Source organism: Lissotriton vulgaris, chromosome 1_1, assembly GCF_964263255.1.
Source record: "Lissotriton vulgaris chromosome 1_1, aLisVul1.2, whole genome shotgun sequence".
In the NCBI taxonomy this organism is placed as follows: Eukaryota; Metazoa; Chordata; class Amphibia; order Caudata; family Salamandridae; genus Lissotriton; species Lissotriton vulgaris.
The window spans coordinates 1,155,876,203-1,155,898,859 of NC_141685.1; positions in this window are offsets into that span (position 1 = coordinate 1,155,876,203).

A 22,657-nucleotide genomic window follows, 5' to 3' on the forward strand; every position below is an offset into this window, starting at 1 on the left:
TCATTTTTTTGCAGAGCCATGGATGGTTGAGTATGTTGCGTGTTTATCTAGGTTCCTGATCGATACTGTGACCTTATGCCCCTATTCGGCTATAAATCCATTTATTCCCTATATTGGCATAACCGTTCAAGTGCGATTTTCTGAAAAGTCATCTCTGGCCTCACACGAACAGAGCCACATTCCAGCATAGTTCCCTCTGCCACTTCCTTTGCGACCAATTAGTGCAATGACAGAGCAGTAGTCACTATCTGATATTCCTAGATAACACTCCGAGTTCTTCAACAAGATAAAAACTCAGCAAACCTGGAAATCCCCGCTTGCTATGTTTTGATTAGTAATGGAACTCTAATGAGCAACTGATAACTATCACTTCCTAGTGACATCTTTAATTGACGTCTTATGTCCAGCAAACTTGCGTCAAACCCGGCACCTGTCAGGTATAAATATTACCAACGTTGCCTTAAGCAATGCCTGTTGTACGAGCTACTGAAGCCAGCTGCCTGCACGACCCCGTGTTGGTAAATCTAGCACTCTGTCGCTGCAGCCTGCTATCCTGTGGTGGTGAAGCTGCTGATTACCATTATCGCCGCTACAGCGCGAACTATGGTGCAGTACGCTTAAGGAGCTGAACAGACGTCCCTCTGCGAAGACATCCAGCAGATTCCAGCTGCCCGCGGACGCTGTCCCCCCTCCTTCCTCGACGCGCTGAAGAGCAGCCGCTGCCTTTCTCGTGCAGAGAAATCCAGTCCCGGCGCTTCCGGTTTACCCTCGCGGGTGACTGGGATATCGAGAGAGACCCCTGAAGGAGATACCAATCCTCCATCATTCTATTCAGAGGTATGGTGTTGACTAAACCCTTAGACGAGAATTCTTGAAACAAACCTTGGCAAAACCAACTTAACTTAAAGCTACTTACTTACTCCCCTTTCACGTGTTAGGCTTAGGTCAGGCACACTGGGGTAGGCTTAGTTAGAAGCACCAGTTGAGTATGTTAGCCTAATGTATATATGACTGTATATATGTTTTATTACTTTTAAACCATTGTATGGCTAAGAAACCATATCAATGCTTTTACAGTTCTATTTCACAATACTTATCTTACTGTACGTACTTTTTATAATAACAATTATTGCAATTGTGGCAATACATTTCTCTTGTACGAGAAGAACGACTGTTCAATAAATGTTAACCCTTTATTGATACACGCCCGTCTCTCTATTCTCTACATCTCGTGAAAGTAAACTGCACTAGACTGACTGAGTGAAATACATGTCTATTGTTTCACACGACCCTAGAGATTGACTCTTGATCTGAGGAGCAAAGTTGCCATGTTGCACAGTTGTTGGAAAACTGAATCCCTTCTTGTCTGTGCCAAGGAAGCTGATCACTTCCTATGCAGAGAAGAAAGTTTCCAGTGACCTCTGAGCTAGTTGGTAACACAACCCAATTAAGTTTAGCATAGTCAGTGGAGGCCTGGAATATCCGCAGTTCCACGTCGATACTACTGTTTATGTTATTCCAATGCGCAGGGCCTAGTGGGAAACTAGGAACTACACTACATGGCGCCCAAACGTTTGGTAAGGCGATAAACTAACGCAAGACTTGTAGAGTAACTCAGTCGTGCATATTTCACACCCCTTTCTCCCGTAAATACTCCAATAGACGTCTGGAGTGGGTGAAAGGTTAAAATCCGCCCGACCTTAGTAGGAAGAGATTCCTATGTAAAGCTCTGGTTTATTCAACGTTGAAGGATACAGTGTTCCAAAATATTGTGCACCTAATCTTTGTCTCCTTGGAGACCTACTCTGCAAACCTCGCATTTTTACAATGCCAGAAAACGGAACCACTGGGGCCGCAGCAGATGCGACTCAGCAAGGTCCCGAATACACAGACCCGGATGCAATAATCATCCCGGCACATTTAAGAAAATTAATAACTTCAAAACTTATAGTAAACGGACTGACACCACAAGGTGGTACAGTAATTTTCGTGATAGAGGCTCACGAATATCGGCAGACAGAGGTATTCTATTCATGGATAAACTTTCCAGCGGTAAACGCTAGAACAAAAGAGTTTCACTATTACAAAATAGAGAAACCTCCGGAAGAGTACGCTCCTTTCGAGGAGATTGAAATTCCACTTAAATTTCAAGAGCACCTGCTCTGGTTTAATGGCGCCCTAAAACACAATGATCACATTACCAGGCTCGGTCCACTAGGTAGACCAGGAGCAACGTGGCCGGTTCTAGCCAGCTACACACCACATCCTGACATTGCAAAGATGTCAAAAGAAGATCTCTTAGTTAACATAGGAGAATTAACTAAAGCTTATAGAGAGTTAGTAAAATTATTTATTAAAAATAATTTAAACACTCCTAAAAAGAGCTGGGATGGAAATAAACAATCCACTCCCAAGGAAAAAGTTTTCCAGTCCAGAGGAAGGTCTCCTCGACGGAGGGAAAGAACTCCGACTCGAGAACGCCAGTCTCCCCAGAGGGAGCCCTCTGAGAAAAGATATAACCTTAGAAATAGGGATAATCTGAAAAAACCTGATAGATATCAAAGTATTGATACACGTCCCTCTCGATCTTTTCCACAGAATTCGGAAAGAAGAGGACGGTCAGACCCAGGAGAGCACACCAAGTCCAAAGACAAGGAACCTGCTCAAAATAAAAAATCTCAATTTCAGAAAAAGAAGGTAGCCAGTATTAGAGTAATCAACCATGCCGAGAATACTGAGGACACAGTTGAAGAACGGGGAGTGGGCATTGACAATGTTGGACAGTGCAGCAGAAATCAGTATAGCGCGCAAGATCTTGATGAGTCATCTGGAGACAGTGGACACGAATGAATACATTCAGGTTGAAACTGCCGACGCCAGACTTAGCGAGCCCCATAAAATATACGAAATAACATTGCGTATAGAGGGTGATAAGACTAGGAAAATTAAGGGTCTATTTTGGGATAAGCTCTCAAAAGGCTATGATATTCTGTTAGCTGAAAAAGATTGGCCCCCGGACTTTGTCAGGGAGTGCCCTCGTGGCGAAGAAGTGATTATGCCTGCCTTCTCGAATCACATTCCGATTCATAAAAAATATACATATGCAAGGAAATGGGCAGTGGCCCAGGCACCTGCATTATATAAAAATCATGTAGGATGGGATGAGGATTCACCTCCTCACAAAATCCAATTGAAAAGTGAACCAACTGCCCAACGGCAGTATCCCATAAAGCAAGAAGCTAAAAAACAAGTCAGGGAGATCTTAGATCAACTTGAGTACCAGGGGGTGATTGAAACATGCACCTCTCAAATGAACAATCCTTTGTTTCCTGTCTCCAAGCCAGACAATTCATATCGTCTAGTTTTGGACTACAGACACCTTAATACATGTTGCAAAACTTTTGCAGTACAAAACTCGCATAGTGCAGCCCTAATGAATAATATAGTTAGGAAAAAATATAAAACGACATTAGACATTTCTAATGGTTTCTTTTGTCAAAACATTGCACCAGAAAGCAGATATTTGACCGCTTTCTCCGCATTTGGGTCACAGAAAAAATTCTGTCGACTCCCACAGGGGTTCAAGAACAGCCCAGGACTATTCTCAGCTAGGGTAACAGAGTTACTACAAATCTATGATGATGAAGCATTATCTTACGTAGATGATATTTATCTCACAGACGGCGACTTGGATACTCATTTGAAAAGAGTGAACACCATTATACTTGGGTTCGCAGCAGAGGGTTACAAATTCAACTTTAAAAAGTCCCGAATTGCCCATCTGACAGTACTGTTCTTAGGGTACGAATTATCAAGTGAAGGGAAAAGCCTAGCGGACAACTTCTTAGAGAAGTGCGCTGTACTCCAAGCTCCAAAAACGCTGAAGAATTTACAATCAATACTAGGTTTTCTGAATTTCGGAAGAACTTACATCCTAAATTACGTGGAGAGGGTTAAACCTCTCTACGAACTAATTAAACCTGATTTAAAACAAATCAATTGGACTCAAAAACACACAGAAATTTTGAGATCACTGCAAACAGACATGTTAGCAAAAACAAAATTAGATACGCGTGACAACACGATCGATATTGTAATCCGAGTCATCCCAGGAAGATGCGGATTCACGTACCTGACCTCTAATGAGGGAGAAAAGGTACCAATTTCAATTAAATCTCACTTGTACACACAAGTAGAAAAAGCATTCAGTCCCACAGAAAGAACTGTGAAAGCAGTGCAAATCGCATTAGCAAATGAACGAGAACTAGCACACGGCAAACGGATTAATATCCTTACAGCGGAATCCGCCTTCGAGGCGCTATTCAGCCCAGTAAACCTGCCAACAGTGTCACTGGATCCGAAATGGATACAGTGCATAGATTCTCTAGGAGCGGAAGATGTGAAATACTATTTCGCCCCGCAATACGAAGAACTGAATGATTTAGAATATGAAGAAGAATATCCTCTGCCAATCGAAATTCTGCCTCTCCCACAATATGCCTGTATAATCTATACAGATAGCTCTGTACAGCATTTCAACGTAGAGAGAAAATCCTACAATGCAGCATGTGCGATCATTAAAGGTCGTTGGCTGTGCGGTAAATTCAGACCGAAAGTAACAAAAACTGAATCTGTAAGAAAGTGTTCGGTTCAAAGAACTGAAATCAGATCTTTAAAGATGGCGCTCGAAAATGCAGAACGTGAATTCCTGACACTTATAGTGTGCGATTCTCATTTTTGCGTCAACTCTTACAACAATAAACTGCAGAGTTGGATCGAAAACGACTACAAAGATGACACAGGTGCCACAATAAAGCATAAATTGCTCTGGAACGAGGTAGCTCTTTTACACAAAGAACTACAAAAGACTCACGTGATTCACGCACAGAGTCTTCAACGTGATGGCGTTCACGTTGCAGGGAATTCATTGGCTAATACAGCCAAAGCGGAAGCAACTAAACCGGCTTCCGTAGCCACAAAAAAGCGTACAGATAAGTACATAGACGGGGAAACAATGCTGGCAGTAAAAACGACCGTAAAAGGCGACTGTGCAGCACTACCCGTAAACTATCCACTCAAATATGCATACATAATCGATGCAAACTCCGTTCCTTTTGCTCGAATCCCTGGAGTGGGGGACAGAGTAATTCCAAACAGGAGCAGGAGGGGCTTCCTCTTACTGGAAGCACACATGGGGTTGGGTCTGAGACACCAAACAATCAAAGCCTCTCTGAAAGAATTACAATCAGAGTACTGGTGGCCAGGAATGAGTATAGATATTCAATGTTTTGCTCAAAATTGTGAAAACTGCAACCGAGATCGCAGAAATGAACAGGCCAGTGTAGTTTCAGGATCCCTTCTAGACAGCATAAGGCGGTCTATCTGCGCAATCAAAGAAGAGAAGCGCGTCCCAGTGTACACCGTTAAGACGAAAAGCACTTTAAAAAATGAGGCCTCCAGCGCTCGGCTGACGCTAGAACGGTTATAAAAGATTTGCGAGTCAATATCGGCATATACGCAATTACCACGTTCCATTCTGACCAGGGTCCTGCTTTCAGCTCTCGAGCCTATAAGGAGGCCATGGCTAGCATGGGAATTGGGTTGCGGTATTCTTGTCCGTCATACCCCGGAAGGGAACAGTGTGGTAGAAAGAAAAAACCGTGACATAAAGCAATCTATAACAGCGAAGGTATTAGGTTCAGGCGCTGGGTGGGTCAAACATTTAATAAGTGTCCAGACTAGTCTTAACAACATGCCAAGAAATTCTCTAAAAGGTTTCAGCCCATACGAACTATTGTTCGGAATTAGAATGCGAGTTCAGGACCTCGATAGTCAGATGTCAGTGGTACAAGAAGAAACAACGCACTTTGATGTAAAAGACCGTTTGGCTGTTTTACAGGAACTGAATGAAACAAGAAAATCATTAAGCAACATAAAGTTAAAGCAACAGCCAAGTACCACTGACGAGGCACCACCCGCAACAGCCCCAGCAAGGCCTGTCTGGATTCCAAAGATCGGGGATCTAGTCAGAGAAAAGATCGCGGTTAAGAAGGAATTTGGGCCTTCTTACAGAAAAGCAGTACCTGTCTTAGCAGTCACCGGAACAAGATCAGTTGTGCTACCGCCCCTTGCTGGTAAAAAGGAGAACAGAGTCGTGTCTATCGATCTGGTAAAACCACAAGCATGTGGCCTATAATCAACAGTAGGCCCAGTGGACTCCCAAGAAACAACAGAATACCCAAACTTGCAACAATCCAAGAGGTTCAAACTGAAAGACTAATCACATTCGATCAGCCTGCAGTGCACAATGAAGGACTATGCAATAATGCCATGGAACTCGTGCCTCTTGAAACACAGATTGAAACAGTTCGTCAAGAAACAACACCAGTCTACAATGATGTGGCATCAGAAAGTGCTACCGAGAGACAGATTGAAAGAACAATCCCATCAATTGACAGAATTGCCTCTGGTTATTTCATCAACTTCGACAACTTCTCTGAAGATTTAAATGACCCCGAAGTGATGCCAGAAACAAAAAAGTATTCCAAAGAAAATACAACAGGACTCCTTCAACAAATCAAAGAATTATATCTGGATTCACCGTTGATTGAGCATTGGATAATTTCAGGGGTATTCATACTCCTACTCTGCCTAATTTTAGTTTTAATTTTAGGAAAGTTCATTACAATTGAATGGACACAGCAAGTCAGAACATCAACCTAGTCCTGAAACCACACAGATCATCTCACGTGAAGAAAAGAGAACTGTCAACAGTAAATGTCACAGCAATTCCAATACCCGGTGGGGTAGTATGGGAGAAAACAGACTATGAGATATATGGTCCGGTCGAAATCCTCAAGTATCCTCATCAACTAAAGGTTTCCTTAAGTGACTTTGTGACACCAAGTACATTCTCTGATGATTGGGACTTTAACAGTATTAATGACATGATGTCTGATTTAGTAATGTCAGCTAGATTCACAGATCATGATTATTTACAAGGTTCATCTAGTTATGAGCAGTTATTCTGTTACACCCACTATGGGGATCATTACTTGCATAAATCTGCACAGCCTAGAAATGTTTTTATGTATAATCAATTTGAACATTGTTCTACACCACCTAAAAGCAGTTCTAAAGCATTTTTTGAGAAATTCAAATACTTCTCAGGGTTTAACACCAGTGATGCAGAAACGTTTTATTATAAACTGTTAGATAAAACAGGAATGAAAACAATGCTGACAAATTCTAAATTGATATATTCAGAAGCATTTTATGACAAAATGATGACATTTGGTTTTGATTATTGGAAAAATAATATTGAAACGAAAACAATTTGGGGTACAAAAGATTGGCAGGTGCAAGGCATAGAAGCACTATTTAGAACCTGCATGATACCAGAACAAATGTTGTTTTTAAATGACACAATACACCAAACATCCTGTCTTGGCCTAGCTAAGATCAAAGACCTTAAAACACCGTCTATACCAAAGCCAATACCCGAAAATGCAACCACAGATATTGAGTTAGACGTGTCACAAATTTTACATTTCAACAGAACACATCCTGATTGGAAAAAGTGGTTAATCTGGCCTACAGACACAAATAGCTGTCAAGATAGGTTCCTGAATAAAACACAGGGGTTAAAAATGACCAGATTAGACCCTAGATACTCCCAGAGACACCATCCAGGGATTATAACAACATACAGTGTAGGGAAACTCTGCCTTGAATGGCTAACTTCGTCCACACTGGCTGAAATTAAGCAACACTTGTCTTTACTAAAAGATGGTGCTGATTTGCGCGATTTCATTCTTGGACCACGCAAACAGCGTCAAAAGCGTTTCATAGCGACCAGTATCTATGCTGCTTACAACGAGGCTTGGAAAGTAAAGCAAATTGAAACTGCTGAAAAAATACGAGAAATTGATCGTATTAATTTGGAAAAATCATTTTCTGTGGTAGACAATGGGTTAACGACTCTGTCTTCCAGAATATATTCTTTGGACAATATTGTATCCTCTGCCTTTGATGTGATAGACAGAGATTTGCTAATGTTACAACATGGCCAATCTCAATTACGCTCTATTATAGAACTAGGCTGGACGCTGCAAAATCTTCGTTCAGGCTATGTGCCTTGGCGTTTAATCAACACGACGTCATTATTTTCCAGTTTTAGCCTTACTGATAAACAGATCAGTTTGGCACAGAAAGGAGCAGACTATACAATCCTGAGCTTCGAAAAACTCGAGAGATTACCATTGACAATGTCAGAGAGTCCTGTCATTGAATGGATAATACACGGAATTATCACAATTCCGATAACAACTTTCCGATTTAAAAAGTGCCTTGAGTACATACCTGCTGGCCAGTATGAACAATTGGGTAAAGGATATGTAAAATCCGAATGGAAATTACCATACACTCATTCTTGCTATAGTGACAGTGACAAAAAATGTATTTCTTAGTTGTGAGAACTGTAAACATTCACTAAGCGGTACACTTTTGTGTCAGGGTATTAATTTACACGGAGCATGTGATGGAAATTCAAACAACCTTTCATGCCACCAGCTAGTCACACCTGCAACTCAGATAGAGCCCTTCTTTATGCAACTCGCGAACGGGAGTTACATTCTTAGAACGGATCACAGATGTTGTGGCCTGACGCCAGGGAAAAGTTATCTAGTACAAGTTACGTCCATGGTCAAATGTTGTATGCAAGCATTGTTCCCGAGTGGGCCTCCAGACATAGTGACTCCCATCTGGCCTCGTCTGAATCTCTATTCTATACGAATTGATACATTAAGCAAAATGAAATCTGTACTTTTACAGACAACAGTGCCTATAACGTCATCTAAAGAGACGTATGATCTTCTAGTCGCAAGGACGGCTACTGAGGTTCATGACCTTTTATCAACAAATTGCCCCGTGCATTTCGTAGAAATGTTCAGCCAACTCCTTAACATGTCTAGTGCTACAAGCATCCCAGGCGTATTTAAGACAGTCTTTACGGGACTGCTAACACCCTTCCAGGCAATTTTGGGAATCTTTCCTAATTTTGTACACTCCATTTTTGGCGGCATACCTTTATTTTTGGGACTCGTCGCAGGGATTCTATTTTTGACCCTCCTGCTTCGTTATGGCAAGCCTCGGCTCAGACATAGCTCCCATGGGAATGGAAGAGACAATCCTAGCAATGCGCTACCGGGACAGGATAACTAACGTCCTTGGATTGGCCAGGCTGAGAGATCTTAACATGACCTGGTTCCTTTCATTCAGACCGATATGGCAAAATTGCATTTTACCTGTGCTACGGTGTATGCTTTGCGGCGATGAATGCGTGTTGGACATCTGTCTTTCACTTCCATCAGCAGTACCAATGGACGTCGATACTTTGCTCAGTCCAATAACGGCTCACGCATTGTGTTGTCCCCAGCGGCTACCAATCCTGATGACGGCATTCGTGGAGACTCCTGTACTACAGCCAAGTGGTAACAGTGGAGCGAGTGACAAAAGCAACATCATCCAGGTACAACGTTCTGTGAGCATTGCTGGTCCTGCCTTCGATGACAGCAATCATTCTCACACCTGCCAAGTTACAGCGCTATCTAATTTGGTTGAACTATCACCTGAATTTGTAGACCAATTCTTTGAGAGCCTGTCTGATACGATGTTCTCACCCATAGAGAAACAATAACATTTTTAGAAGCTTTCCGACACACAGCGTTCCCATGAACTCTGAATTCGGCCTTCAGTTTTGATCAACAAGAACTGCCAAGAGCTTTGGAAATTTTTTTTTTTGAATTGGACAATTTTTTCTAATATTGACCTTTTTTGGCACGAACAAATTCTTTGCTTGACGTAAAAACTATTCTTAGAGAACAGAAGCTTCACACTTCTATTTCTAAACACATCTAGAGACATAACAACATTACACCAGCCTCTAGCACACATGTTATTACAATGCATTTTTATGTGATGATTTATCTCGCTTTTCTTCTGTCAGAGATACTTCATGTGTAATTCCTTTTGCATAATCGTTCATTGATTTCAAATGCAATAATTTTTCGAATGATTACTATGCTTTAAAAAACGTACAGTACCTAAATTCCATGTATTACAAGTACGCCTATTTAGAATGCATTTATGTATTTTGGGGTGGGCAATGTTACACATGCATCTAATTGCTTTAGTTTTAGTAATTTTGATGGACATTAACCCGTGGAGTGGGTGTTGCGTGTTTATCTAGGTTCCTGATCGATACTGTGACCTTATGCCCCTATTCGGCTATAAATCCATTTATTCCCTATATTGGCATAACCGTTCAAGTACGATTTTCTGAAAAGTCATCTCTGGCCTCACACGAACAGAGCCACATTCCAGCATAGTTCCCTCTGCCACTTCCTTTGCGACCAATTAGTGCAATGACAGAGCAGTAGTCACTATCTGATATTCCTAGATAACACTCCGAGTTCTTCAACAAGATAAAAACTCAGCAAACCTGGAAATCCCCGCTTGCTATGTTTTGATTAGTAATGGAACTCTAATGAGCAACTGATAACTATCACTTCCTAGTGACATCTTTAATTGACGTCTTATGTCCAGCAAACTTGCGTCAAACCCGGCACCTGTCAGGTATAAATATTACCAACGTTGCCTTAAGCAATGCCTGTTGTACGAGCTACTGAAGCCAGCTGCCTGCACGACCCCGTGTTGGTAAATCTAGCACTCTGTCGCTGCAGCCTGCTATCCTGTGGTGGTGAAGCTGCTGATTACCATTATCGCCGCTACAGCGCGAACTATGGTGCAGTACGCTTAAGGAGCTGAACAGACGTCCCTCTGCGAAGACATCCAGCAGATTCCAGCTGCCCGCGGTCGCTGTCCCCCCTCCTTCCTCGACGCGCTGAAGAGCAGCCGCTGCCTTTCTCGTGCAGAGAAATCCAGTCCCGGCGCTTCCGGTTTACCCTCGCGGGTGACTGGGATATCGAGAGAGACCCCTGAAGGAGATACCAATCCTCCATCATTCTATTCAGAGGTATGGTGTTGACTAAACCCTTAGACGAGAATTCTTGAAACAAACCTTGGCAAAACCAACTTAACTTAAAGCTACTTACTTACTCCCCTTTCACGTGTTAGGCTTAGGTCAGGCACACTGGGGTAGGCTTAGTTAGAAGCACCAGTTGAGTATGTTAGCCTAATGTATATATGACTGTATATATGTTTTATTACTTTTAAACCATTGTATGGCTAAGAAACCATATCAATGCTTTTACAGTTCTATTTCGCAATACTTATCTTACTGTACGTACTTTTTATAATAACAATTATTGCAATTGTGGCAATACATTTCTCTTGTACGAGAAGAAAGACTGTTCAATAAATGTTAACCCTTTATTGATACACGCCCGTCTCTCTATTCTCTACATCTCGTGAAAGTAAACTGCACTAGACTGACTGAGTGAAATACATGTCTATTGTTTCACACGACCCTAGAGATTGACTCTTGATCTGGGGAGCAAAGTTGTCATGTTGCACGGTTGTTGGAAAACTGAATCCCTTCTTGTCTGTGCCAAGGAAGCTGATCACTTCCTATGCAGAGAAGAAAGTTTCCAGTGACCTCTGAGCTAGTTGGTAACACAACCCAATTAAGTTTAGCATAGTCAGTGGAGGCCTGGAATATCCGCAGTTCCACGTCGATACTACTGTTTATGTTATTCCAATGCGCAGGGCCTAGTGGGAAACTAGGAACTACACTACAAGTAAAGGGTAGCAAAGTGGAAAGTTATGAAGCTCTTTATGATTTGTTTGCTTGGGAGCATTTGTCTAATAACTGTTTTCCAGAGCTGCGCCAGCACCTTATTGATAGCAAGATATCTAACCCTAGAAAACTTGCTGAGGAGGCGGACCGCTGGGTCAGTAACAGGGTCCACAAGGGTCCAGTGGGAGACTCAGCCAAAGGTGGGCAGGGTCCCCAGCAGAAGAGTGGGGGGGTCAAGGGTAAACAGAGGGAGTTCCAGAAAGGGCCCCAAAGTAATCCCCAAGGGAACCAAGGGAAGGGTTCCCAGCCTCCCCCTGTGAAGAAGCCAGGGTCCCCGACAGGTAAACATGTTCATAGGGGCCCAATGACCTGCTATGTTTGTAAGCAGGTGGGACATCGTTTTTATGATCCCCAGTGTCCCATGAGGGACTCTAATGCACCACCACGTGCACCCCCCGTCAGTTGGCAAGTGTAGCCCTGGGAGGGGAGGAGATGGTTGCCCCTGGTGGGAGGGGTCCCGCAGAGATGTCCCTGGTCTCTTTAGGAGACATGGAAATGGTCCCTCCACCCCCTCCGCCTAGTAACACTAATAAATATAGGCAGTGGGTGACCATTAATGGCCATAGAGTGGAAGCTCTCAGAGACACCGGAGCGAGTGTGACAGCTGTCAAGTGTCACTTGGTGTCCAGAGAGCAGGTGGTTCCCCACACATTCTACCCTGTGATAGCTGCTGACAACTCCCAGAAAGAGTGTGAGGTAGCTCAGGTTCCCTTTGAATGGGGGGGGAGTTTCAGGTACTCTTCAGGTTGCTGTGAGGCCCGCCTTGCCTGTTGATTGTCTCCTGGGCAATAATTTGGAAGACTCCCCTTGGGCTAAGGTGGAGCGAGAGACACATTTGAAAATGTTGGGTGTGCCAGAGTGGGTGTGTGCAACCACTCGATCGATGACAGCAAGTAAGGGTGTTGATGGGGTCCCGGAGCCTGAAAGTATGGCCCAGGACCCAGCTGTGAAGAGACGAGGCAGGGGGCACGGGAAACCGGCCCCCACCGTTCCCGTGGTCCAGGAGGAGGTAGACCTTGGAGGGGATGCCCTGGAGCCCACAGGGGAACAAGTTGCTGAACTGGGAGACCTGCCCTAGCCAACCCACTGGCAGCAGGATGGTGGTCCCTCCAAGGAAGAATTTTGTGCAGAACAGAAAGTGTGCCCTTCTCTTGTGGGTATGAGGCAGCAGGCCTCAGCCCAAACCGCAGGTGATCAGTCAGGGACACATTTTGTCTACTGGGAGAACGACCTCCTGTATAGCGAGCCTAAGGCTGCTGAGCCTGGGTCAGCCCATGTGCTGGTGGTACCCCAGTGCTTCAGAGCCTTCCTACTGGGTTTGGCTCATGACGTTATGTTAGCTGGACATCTGGGGCAGGACAAACCTATGACAGGCTTGCCACCGATTTTTATTGGCCTCAGATGAGAAGGGATGTAGACATCCATTGTAAAACCTGTCACACTTGCCAGGCAAGTGGGAAAAGCGGAAGGAAGCAGAAGGCTCCCCTCCAACCTTTTCCAGTCATCAGTACCCCCTTTGACCGGGTGGGGATTGACATTGTTGGGCCCCTGGACCCCAAGACAGCCCTGGGCAACAGGTTCATCCTGGTCTTGGTGGACCATGCCACACGGTACCCGGAAGCCATCCCTCTCCGAACAGTGACGGCCCCCGTGGTGGGACGGGCACTGATGGGTGTTTTCTCCCGCATGGGGTTCCCCAGAGAGGTGGTGTCAGACCGGGGCACCAACTTCATTTCCAATTATATGAAGTCTCTGTGGAAGGAGTGTGGGGTAACCTACAAGTTCACCACTCCTTACCACCCTCAAGGTAATGGGCTGGTTGAGAGATTCAACCGGACCCTTAAAGGCATGATCATGGGTCTTGAAGAACCAATGAGGCGTAAATGGGACGTCCTCTTGCCATGCCTGCTGTTTGCTTACCGTGAGGTGCCACAGAAGTCTCTAGGGTTCAACCCCTTTGAGCTTTTGTATGGACACCCGGTAAGAGGACCTTTGAGTCTGGTCAAAGAAGGCTGGGAGCAATCTCCCAGGAAACCTCCCCAGGATGTATACAGTTACATGCTGGCCTTTAGGAACCAGACTCTGCGCTTCAGAGATCTTGCTCAGGCAAATCTGGAGGCCAGCCAGGAAGAGTTGAAGCGGTGGTATGACCGGAATGCCACTCTGGTCGAACTTCAGCCTGGTCAAGAAGTTTGGGTCATGTCCCCTGTGGAACATTGTGCGCTCAAGGACAGGTGGACTGGACCGTTTAAGGGTGTGGAGAAGAAGAGCGATGTTACCTACTTGGTGGACTTGAAATCTCCCAGGAACCCCTTGAGGGTCCTGCATGTCAACCGGTTAAAGCCCCACTTAGAAAGGTCCGAAGTGGGCATGCTCCTAGCTACAGATGCTGGAATGGAGGAGGAGAGTGAGCCTCTTCCTGACCTCCTGTATGCAAAAGAGCAAGATGGGTCGGTGGATGGTGTTGTCCTCTCTGACACACTGACCCTTGAGCAGCAGCAAGATTGTCGCCAACTGTTGGGACAATTCCCTGATCTGTTCTCCTTGATTCCTGGTGTCACTCACTGGTGTGTCCATGACGTGAACACCGGGGACAATACTCCTGTGAAGACAAGGTCAGAGCATACATTAAGGAGGAGGTCTCCAAAATGTTTGCCTTAGGGGTGGTTGAGTCCTCTAGCAGTCCTTGGGCCAGCCCAGTGGTTTTGGTTCTGAAGGCTGCAGCGCCTGGTGCTTCACCAGAACTTCGGTTCTGTGTGGATTACCGAGGACTCAATTCAGTCACCAAGACTGACGCGCACCCCATCCCCAGAGCTGATGAGCTCATAGATCGGTTGGGGACTGCCCGGTACCTTAGTACGTTTGATCTAACGTCTGGGAAATGGCAGATTGCCTTAACTGATGGGGCAAAAGAGAGGTCAGCATTCTCCACACCAGATGGGCTCTACCAGTTCCGGGTTATGTCCTTTGGGATGAAGAATGCACCTGCCACCTTCCAGAGGTTGGTCAACCAGGTATTGGCTGGACTGGAGGACTTCAGTGTCGCCTACCTGGACGACATCGCAGTGTTCAACGCCAGCTGGGAGGAACACTTGTGCCACCTCCAGGAAGTGTTGTTGGCCCTGCGCAGAGCAGGCCTCACAATCAAAGCCAGTAAGTGCCAGATTGGGCAGGGTTCAGTGGTGTACTTGGGGCACCAAGTAGGGAGCAGCAAGGTGGCCCCCCTGCAGCCTAAGATAGATACCATCCTGGCTTGGGCACCGCCCAAAACCCAAACACAGGGGAGAGCCTTCTTAGGTCTCACGGGTTTGTACAGGAGGTTTGTCAAGGATTATGGTAGCATTGTGCACCCCTTGACTTCGCTGACTTCCAGGCTGCAGCCACGAAATGTGGTCTGGACTGACGCCTGTCAAACGGCCTTTGACACCCTGAAAACTGCAATGTGTACAGCACCCATACTCCAGGCACCCGACTTTTCTAAAGAATTTGTTGTCCAGACGGACGCTTCAGAGCATGGCGTTGGGGCTGTTCTAGCTCAGGTGAATGAAGAGGGCCGAGACTTACCTGTAGCCTTCATTAGTAGGAGGTTACTTCCCAGGGAACAGAGGTGGAGTGCGATAGAGCAAGAAGCATTTGCTGTGGTCTGGGCGCTGAAGAAGCTAAGACCCTACCTGTTTGGGACTCACTTCGGGGTTCAGACAGACCACAGGCCCCTAAGATGGTTAATGCAGATGAGGAGTGAGAATCCAAAGCTGTTGAGGGGGTCCATTTCCCTACAGGGGATGGACTTCACGGTGGAACACCACCCTGGTACAGATCACGCCAATGCTGATGGTCTGTCCAGATTTTTCCCCCTTAGTGATGAGGACTCCCTAGGTCAAGGGTAGTTCTCCCCACCTTTCAGCTGGAGGGGACACGTGTTAAACCTGACATCATTGGCCTGAGTTTCTCCTCCATTTTCTTCTGTTTGCCTCCTCTGTTTACGATGTTTTTGCTGGTATATTGCTTTGGGCACTGTACCACTGCTGATCAGTGCCACAGTGCAAGTGCTCCCTATGTAAAATTACTGTATTGATTGAATTCCATGTTTGGCTTATTTGGTTTACTGTCAGTCCCTAGTCTAGTGCACCAGGAGTGCCAGGGCTTGTAAATGCAAATGCTGCTCGTGGGCTTGCAGCACATGTTGTGCCACCCACAAGAGCGGCCTAGTAAAAGTATGTCTGAAGGTCTGCCATTGCTAGATCTACGTGCAGTCTGGTACTGTCAAGCAGACTGTGCAAGTACAGCTACTTGCCAGTCTCTAAACCTTCCCTTAACTTCATGCTAGTCACCCCTTTGGTAGGCCCACGGCAGGGTGCATTGTAAGCATAAGGTAGGACAAGCCTGACCAGGTTGGCATGTCCTAATAGTGAATTACAGCCATATTCGTTTTTCACTATTGTAAGGTTACCTGCTCTCCATAAGTTAGAATGGGCTGCCGGGGTTATTAATGGTATAATCCTAGCTGGCTCGGGGAGCATTGTGCAATGTCGAGTTTGGTATCCCTGAACTCGGGGTTTAATAACGCATCCGTTTGTGTGGATGGTTTTTGGACTCTGGGTTTGAAAATAGCACTTTTAGAAAGTGGCTATTTTCTTGTCTAACTATTTCTGGTTTCTGCTGGTTTGGTGTGTGTGTGACAGGGGCTGGGTGGCTCCAGAGTTCTGAATGAGTCAGTGTGGGGTGAGTGGTGCATTTGCATTGAGAGTAGGGGGAGAGTAGTTCCTGATAGCCTGCCCTGCCTGATACAATGCTGGCTCCACCTCCTGCCGGGTGACTGATAGCTCTGCTCCTGCCAGTGACAATACTAGCTCCACCTCCTGCTGGGCGTCTGAGGACCCAGCCCTGCACAGTGATTAGGCCAGGTGCCTCTGCCTGGCTACACCCACAACAAACCCAGGATGAGGGGAATTCCCCTGCATGGACAAAGGGATCAAAACCAAAAAGGGGTATAAGAGAAGGACCCCAGAACCAAGAATTTAGATCACTTCTGACAAGGAACCCTGAACCAAGGACAAGAAGCCTGCTGATCCAAGGACTTGCCTACCCCTTCTGCCAGAGTGCTGTTTGCTGGGGGGAATACTGCAGTTCCTTCTTTATTTTTGCCAAGGAACCAGGGGAGAGGAACTGAGTGTGTACTCTCAAACTTTGCTAAAGAAAATCTCCAAGGGCTGGAAGAGTGCCAGCCTCCTGTTGAAGTCACAGGGCTAAAGGACTTCATTTATTTGCTAAAAGTGCTTGTTGCTGGAACCTGAGAATCCAGCACCTCTGAAAGAAACCAGCAAACTCGACGCCGACGGATGCCGCCGAATCCAGCTTGACATCGTGAGTAACAGCTCCAGTGTCCCGCTTCCTCGACGCCGGCTGCCGGGCCCGATCGACGCCAGTAGCGACGCCAGTGAGTAGTGAGTTCGGATCCAGCTCCAAGTGACCCCGTGTCTGCACCGCCGCTGATCGCATCGATTCCGAGCCATATCAACGCCGTGAGCTCTGCTCACTCTTGCAACATCATCATCGACATCGACGACGACGCCGTATCCTGCTTCGCCTCGTGAGCGCTGCTCCTGCCTGACATCTGTCGACGCCGCTGCAGATCGCCCCGACTCCGAGGCTCGATCGACGCCGAAGACGCGACGCCGAACATCCCGACACCGCTGATCATCGTGTGCTTTGCTTTTCCAAGGTACTGTGTTGTGGGGGTCTGTGCGACTCTGGGCTCGACGTAGCGCTCCTCGTGGTCGACGCCGAACCTTTGGATTAACTTTGCCTCGACGTCGTGTGACTCCCGTGTGGGTTACATTGTTGCCAAGAACTGTGATTTAAAGAAGAAGAATTGCTTTTGTTACTAAAGACTTTGTGCTAAGAAGAAACTACACTTGAGCTATTATTTTTCCTTCCAAGAGTATTTATTAAGATTGTGGTATATTTTTGTCGTTATTTGGTCTTGTGCTAAGCCTTATATAAAAATCCTTATTTTTTATAATACTACTGTGTCGTGTCCATTTGTAGTGTATTCACTTTATTACTGTATGTGGTCATAAATGCTTAACGCACTGCTTCTGAGATAAGCCTATCTGCTTTGCCAAGCTACCAATGGGGTGAGCAGGGGTTATCTAAGTGTGTGATCCCCTTGCCCTGACTAGAGGAGGTGAGTCCCTATTTGTCAGAAGTGTATACCTCTGCCAACTAGAGACCACCAAGTCTAACACTGACAATGCAAACATTCTCCCCCAGTCAAAAGATCTGGGTTAAATCCATCGTTTTTTTGCCCATTACGCCACCCCAGTTTGGACCCAGCCATAAGCAAATCAGTCTTGACCCTGTGCCGCATGGGAACAGTCCAGACCGAACTGCCAGGCCAGGTCCTACTTGAACCAGAAACCAAAAATCCTGGGACCGGTTTCACGGTATGTCACCCTTCTTCAGCCAGGCTAGCTTAAATCCAGTGGCACAGCGAGCAAGGGAACCACGTCTGGGCATACCCATCCCACTTAGGGTGAAAGTGTTACAGCACACAAAAGATGGACCGAATGCTGACAATGCAAACATTCTCCCCCAGTCAAAAGATCTGGGTCAAATCCATAGTTATTTTGCCCACTACGCCATCTCAGTTTGAACCCAGCAATATGCAAATCAGTCCTGACCCTGTGTCCCATGGGAACAGTCCAGGCTGAACTGCCAAGCCAGGTCCTCCCTGGACCGGAACCAAGCATTCTGGGACTGGTTTCAAGGTATGTCACCCTTCTTCAGCCAGGCTTGTTTGAATCCAGTGGCAGAGTGAGCAAGGGACCCACATCTAGGCATACCCATCCCACTTAGGGCGAAAAGTGTTACTGCATATGTAGGAAGGCGGATACCTGACTGTGGTTACCCCAGATTTTTTTGCCTAGTGTTTAGCTGGTTTTCGACTTAGTTGGCCTGGGATCCTGCTAATCAGGGCCCCAGGCTATCTGCTCTCTCTGTAAAATGGACTCCATGTTCCCTAGGTACATCTCCAATTGGATGTTGGGTCACCTTATCAGCCCCTGTACAGTGTACCATAGATACCCAGGGCATAGGTGCATCCAAGGCCTACCAGGGGCTGAAGCATATCTTTTGCCACCCCTGGCTGGCTATCCAAAATGACACAACTGGCTGATCACTCAGCTGGGGCAAGGCGGTGTAATCACCCCTTGCTTAGATATAGTATACCTATATCTAAACCTATATCTGGACACATACACACCTATAAGTCACTCCTATGGCAGGCCTTAACAATCCTGGAGGCAGAGTCTTGGTTTTATGTGAGATGGTGCTCTAGCATGAGTTGAGCCTGTCTGCAGCTTTCGGAACCATGTCCCTTAGCTGTTCTGGGATATTGCCATACCATATACTCTTAAGTGCATTATGAACCTTGCCGTTAAAATTTATCTTTGGCTTGGCTTTATCGAAACATGTCATGTAAGGTGTCCTACGCATTTGAATACTACCCCCTCACCAGTCCTGGCGACGGGGGTAGCATTCCACCCTTCTAGAGGGAGAAGACATGTTACTTTCCTTAAACGTGGTTAAATCTAACCAGAGCCTCAGTATCACAAAATGGATGCTGCTGCCACAGACACGAGTCTGGCCTCCTGCTGCTGACCGAAACTCTGGCAGGGGAGGCTTAGACAATAGGTTTCCTGTCACAGGGAGGTGTTAGACCACTCCAGACAGGAGATAGTGGATTGAGGCAGGGAGGGCTGAATGAAACTATACACTGCCTGGGGCACACAAGGTGTCCCATGCAAAGTCCAGTTCAAACCGGTGCTGGGGCACTTCAGCCCCAGCTCTGGTGCGAAACTGGACAAAGAGAAAGGGGTGTAACCACACCTTTTCTGGGTCCCATCTATAGTAGGGACTTAGCAGGTGATCCAGCCCTTTGATTTGGAATAAAGGTAGGAGCTGTGCCAATGCACATCAGATCATCCTGACTGAAACTTTGAAACAAAACTCTGGACCCTTCGACATCCTACTCAACGTAGAAGACTGAAGAATCTCCCTTGTGGCCAAGGAGTGGCCACCCTGTGCAAGCAGGCACCATCAGCGCATCAAGGCTTTCTTTGTCATTGCTCCTGCCGGAGCTAGAGCAACGGAGACCAACGAGACCCAGACTCCCAGACATCTGACAGCCCGATCCACAGTCCCAGCAAAGCTGAGACCCGTGGACGCAACACGAGACGTGGGACCGGCCATCTTGAAAAGTCATCGAAGTGCTTCCTGTGCAGCTCCCGAGGCACCCTCGATGCTGTATTTTGGAGTTTGAGAAGCCCCAGCCCCGAGCAGTCTGTGCACCGAAGATCACATCTCCACACTCACCGAGTGCTGCTTGGGGCCCTTTTGCACTTTTCCTGCTCGACGCATTGTCTGGTCACTTGCCCAATAGCTAGTATCCTCTGAGATGACAAACCTACAATTTTGAACTGCTGGTCTGGTTGCTCCAGACTGGCCCTAGCTCCTCTCAAAAAGAGCCACCGATCTGACCTTCCCGTTCCGATCCAGTAGACATCTTCGAGTCCTGCATGGATTGCATTTGCCTAGGCTTGGTGACTCCGATTCAAGAACCGACACCACCGACAGCAAGAGCCTTCATGGGACAGCTCGTATTCAACAGCTGGTCATCCTCGATCCTTCCTGGTTCACGTGGCAGCGGAGACAAACTACTCAACAGCACCTGATTGCAACTCGACATTGCCTGGTTCCGTCCTGGTTCCATCCTGGTCACTGGCTAGTGACCTAGACTCTTTCTCCTCTGCTTCCAGGTAGTCTACATCTTCGATCCACCCTTGGATCCAACCGGACTCTTACCTCCTGGCCGCCTGCAGCATCTTTTCCTCCAGGCTCCATAGAACTTCACGAAGAAACCCGACGCACTGTGGCACCTATGCACCCGCTTCCTGTGGGTGAGGTAACGAGGGTACTCCGGTTCCCCTGTAGTGATTTACATCCCTAGTGTCCTAGTTTCAAGTGGCTAAGTTCTAGTCCAGTCGGAAGTCTCCTAAACCTATCACTGTCTGATTTTTACGCACCATTGACTTGTATGGTAAACGCGGTTGCCTATAAACACTGCACTCGCATCCAGTGGGTCTCCTATGTCCTAACCTTTGTTAGTCCAGTGTAGTCCCAGCGATTCCAAAGGCCCTAGGCCTTACCATTGTTCGTGACGTGGTACTTATACCACTTTTTTAATATATGGTTTGAGTGGCCACCCGGCCTATCCATATTTGTGCAGCTTATTGCATGTTATATTGAGTTCTTTGTTTAACGCTTGTGCTTCTGTGCTCATAAAGAGTATAGGGGATTATTTTAGAAATAAATACATATATTTTGTAATATATAACTTGTGTGGTGTCCTTTCATTTGGTATTTTAAAGGATTGCATATGATAAAACAGCTGGCTTCACATGCCTTCTTGAGTTTAGCCTAAGACTGCTTTTGTCCATGCTACCACTAGGGTAGCTGGTCTGTAAGGTTGACTTACAACCAATCATCATAAGGGTCGTTTGGACTAGTGCAAGGTGCTCACTAGAATAGTGACCATCATATACCAGGCCAACTTCTCACATTGGTGTGCAGCGGTTGGGACTTGAGCTTGCTGTTTGTTTTACCAATTGTAATCTTTGACAATATCATTTGAAAGATCACATCAAGTACCTTAGGTACATATAAACAAAGCTTTACATACTTAAGTTCTACTGACCTTAGTGGTTGTTGACCAAAGGGCTTAGCACACCCTGACTACAACCTCTAGAGAGGTTCAAGTAGGTAAACACATAGTGTAGGTAAGCACCACTTACACCTCACTAGTCATGCCTGGCACAGGTGAACCATCCAGTTTTCTACTGTGGGTGACCCTCACAAGGCACTATCCAGTTATGAAAACCTCAGCTTCAGAGACTTGAGTGCCCTGTGCACTGCAAGGGGGCTGAAAATGGGTCACAACCCCACCATCCCTATCCTAATAGCTATCCTAGAGAAAGCTGATCTTGAGAAGGAGCCTGAGACAGGTCCTTCAGGTAAAACAGGAGAAGGGACCCCCAGAGAAGATGACACAATTGCTCCAGAAGATGAGGAGGAGGATGTGGATGAGTCAAATGATCAGGGGAATGGTCAAGTTTAGGTCAGAAGACTTAGCAGGACCAATGTAAGCCTACATGGGGATGGAGAAGTGGCACACCTTTCCAGACCTAATAGTATACTTCTCCCTGGCACTAGAAGGGATAGATCTCCTTCCAGGGAGTCTAACCAGTCTAATGCCTCCAGGGGATCTCAAAGGGGAATGACTTTCCCCAGAGAAGAGAACATGAGGCTAGGATGAGAGCTGTCCAACTTCAGATTGAGAAGGAAGAGGTAGCCCTGGCCCAAGCTAAACCTGCTTTAGAAAGGGAGCAAAGATTAAGTGGATTAGATTCCACTGGTGGCAGCAGTATCCCTAAGGATAAAGACAGGTCCTATGATAATAGAAACCTGAGTAAATAAGATTGTGCCCCCCTACAAAGATGGGGATGACATCCACAAATGGATGACTGCTCTGGAGAGAGCCTGCATGGTACAGCAGGTTCCCCAAGATCAGTGGGCAGCAATCTTGTGGCTCTCCTTTTCAGGAAAAGAGAGAGACAAGCTCCTCACTGTTAAACATGAGGATGCAAAGAACTACACTGTCCCGAAGAGTGCTCTAATTGATGGGTTTGGCTTAACCACTGAAGAGTACAGGTTAATGTTCAGAGATACCCAGAAGACACAGACTCAGGACTGGACTGATTTCGTAGATTGTGCTACTAA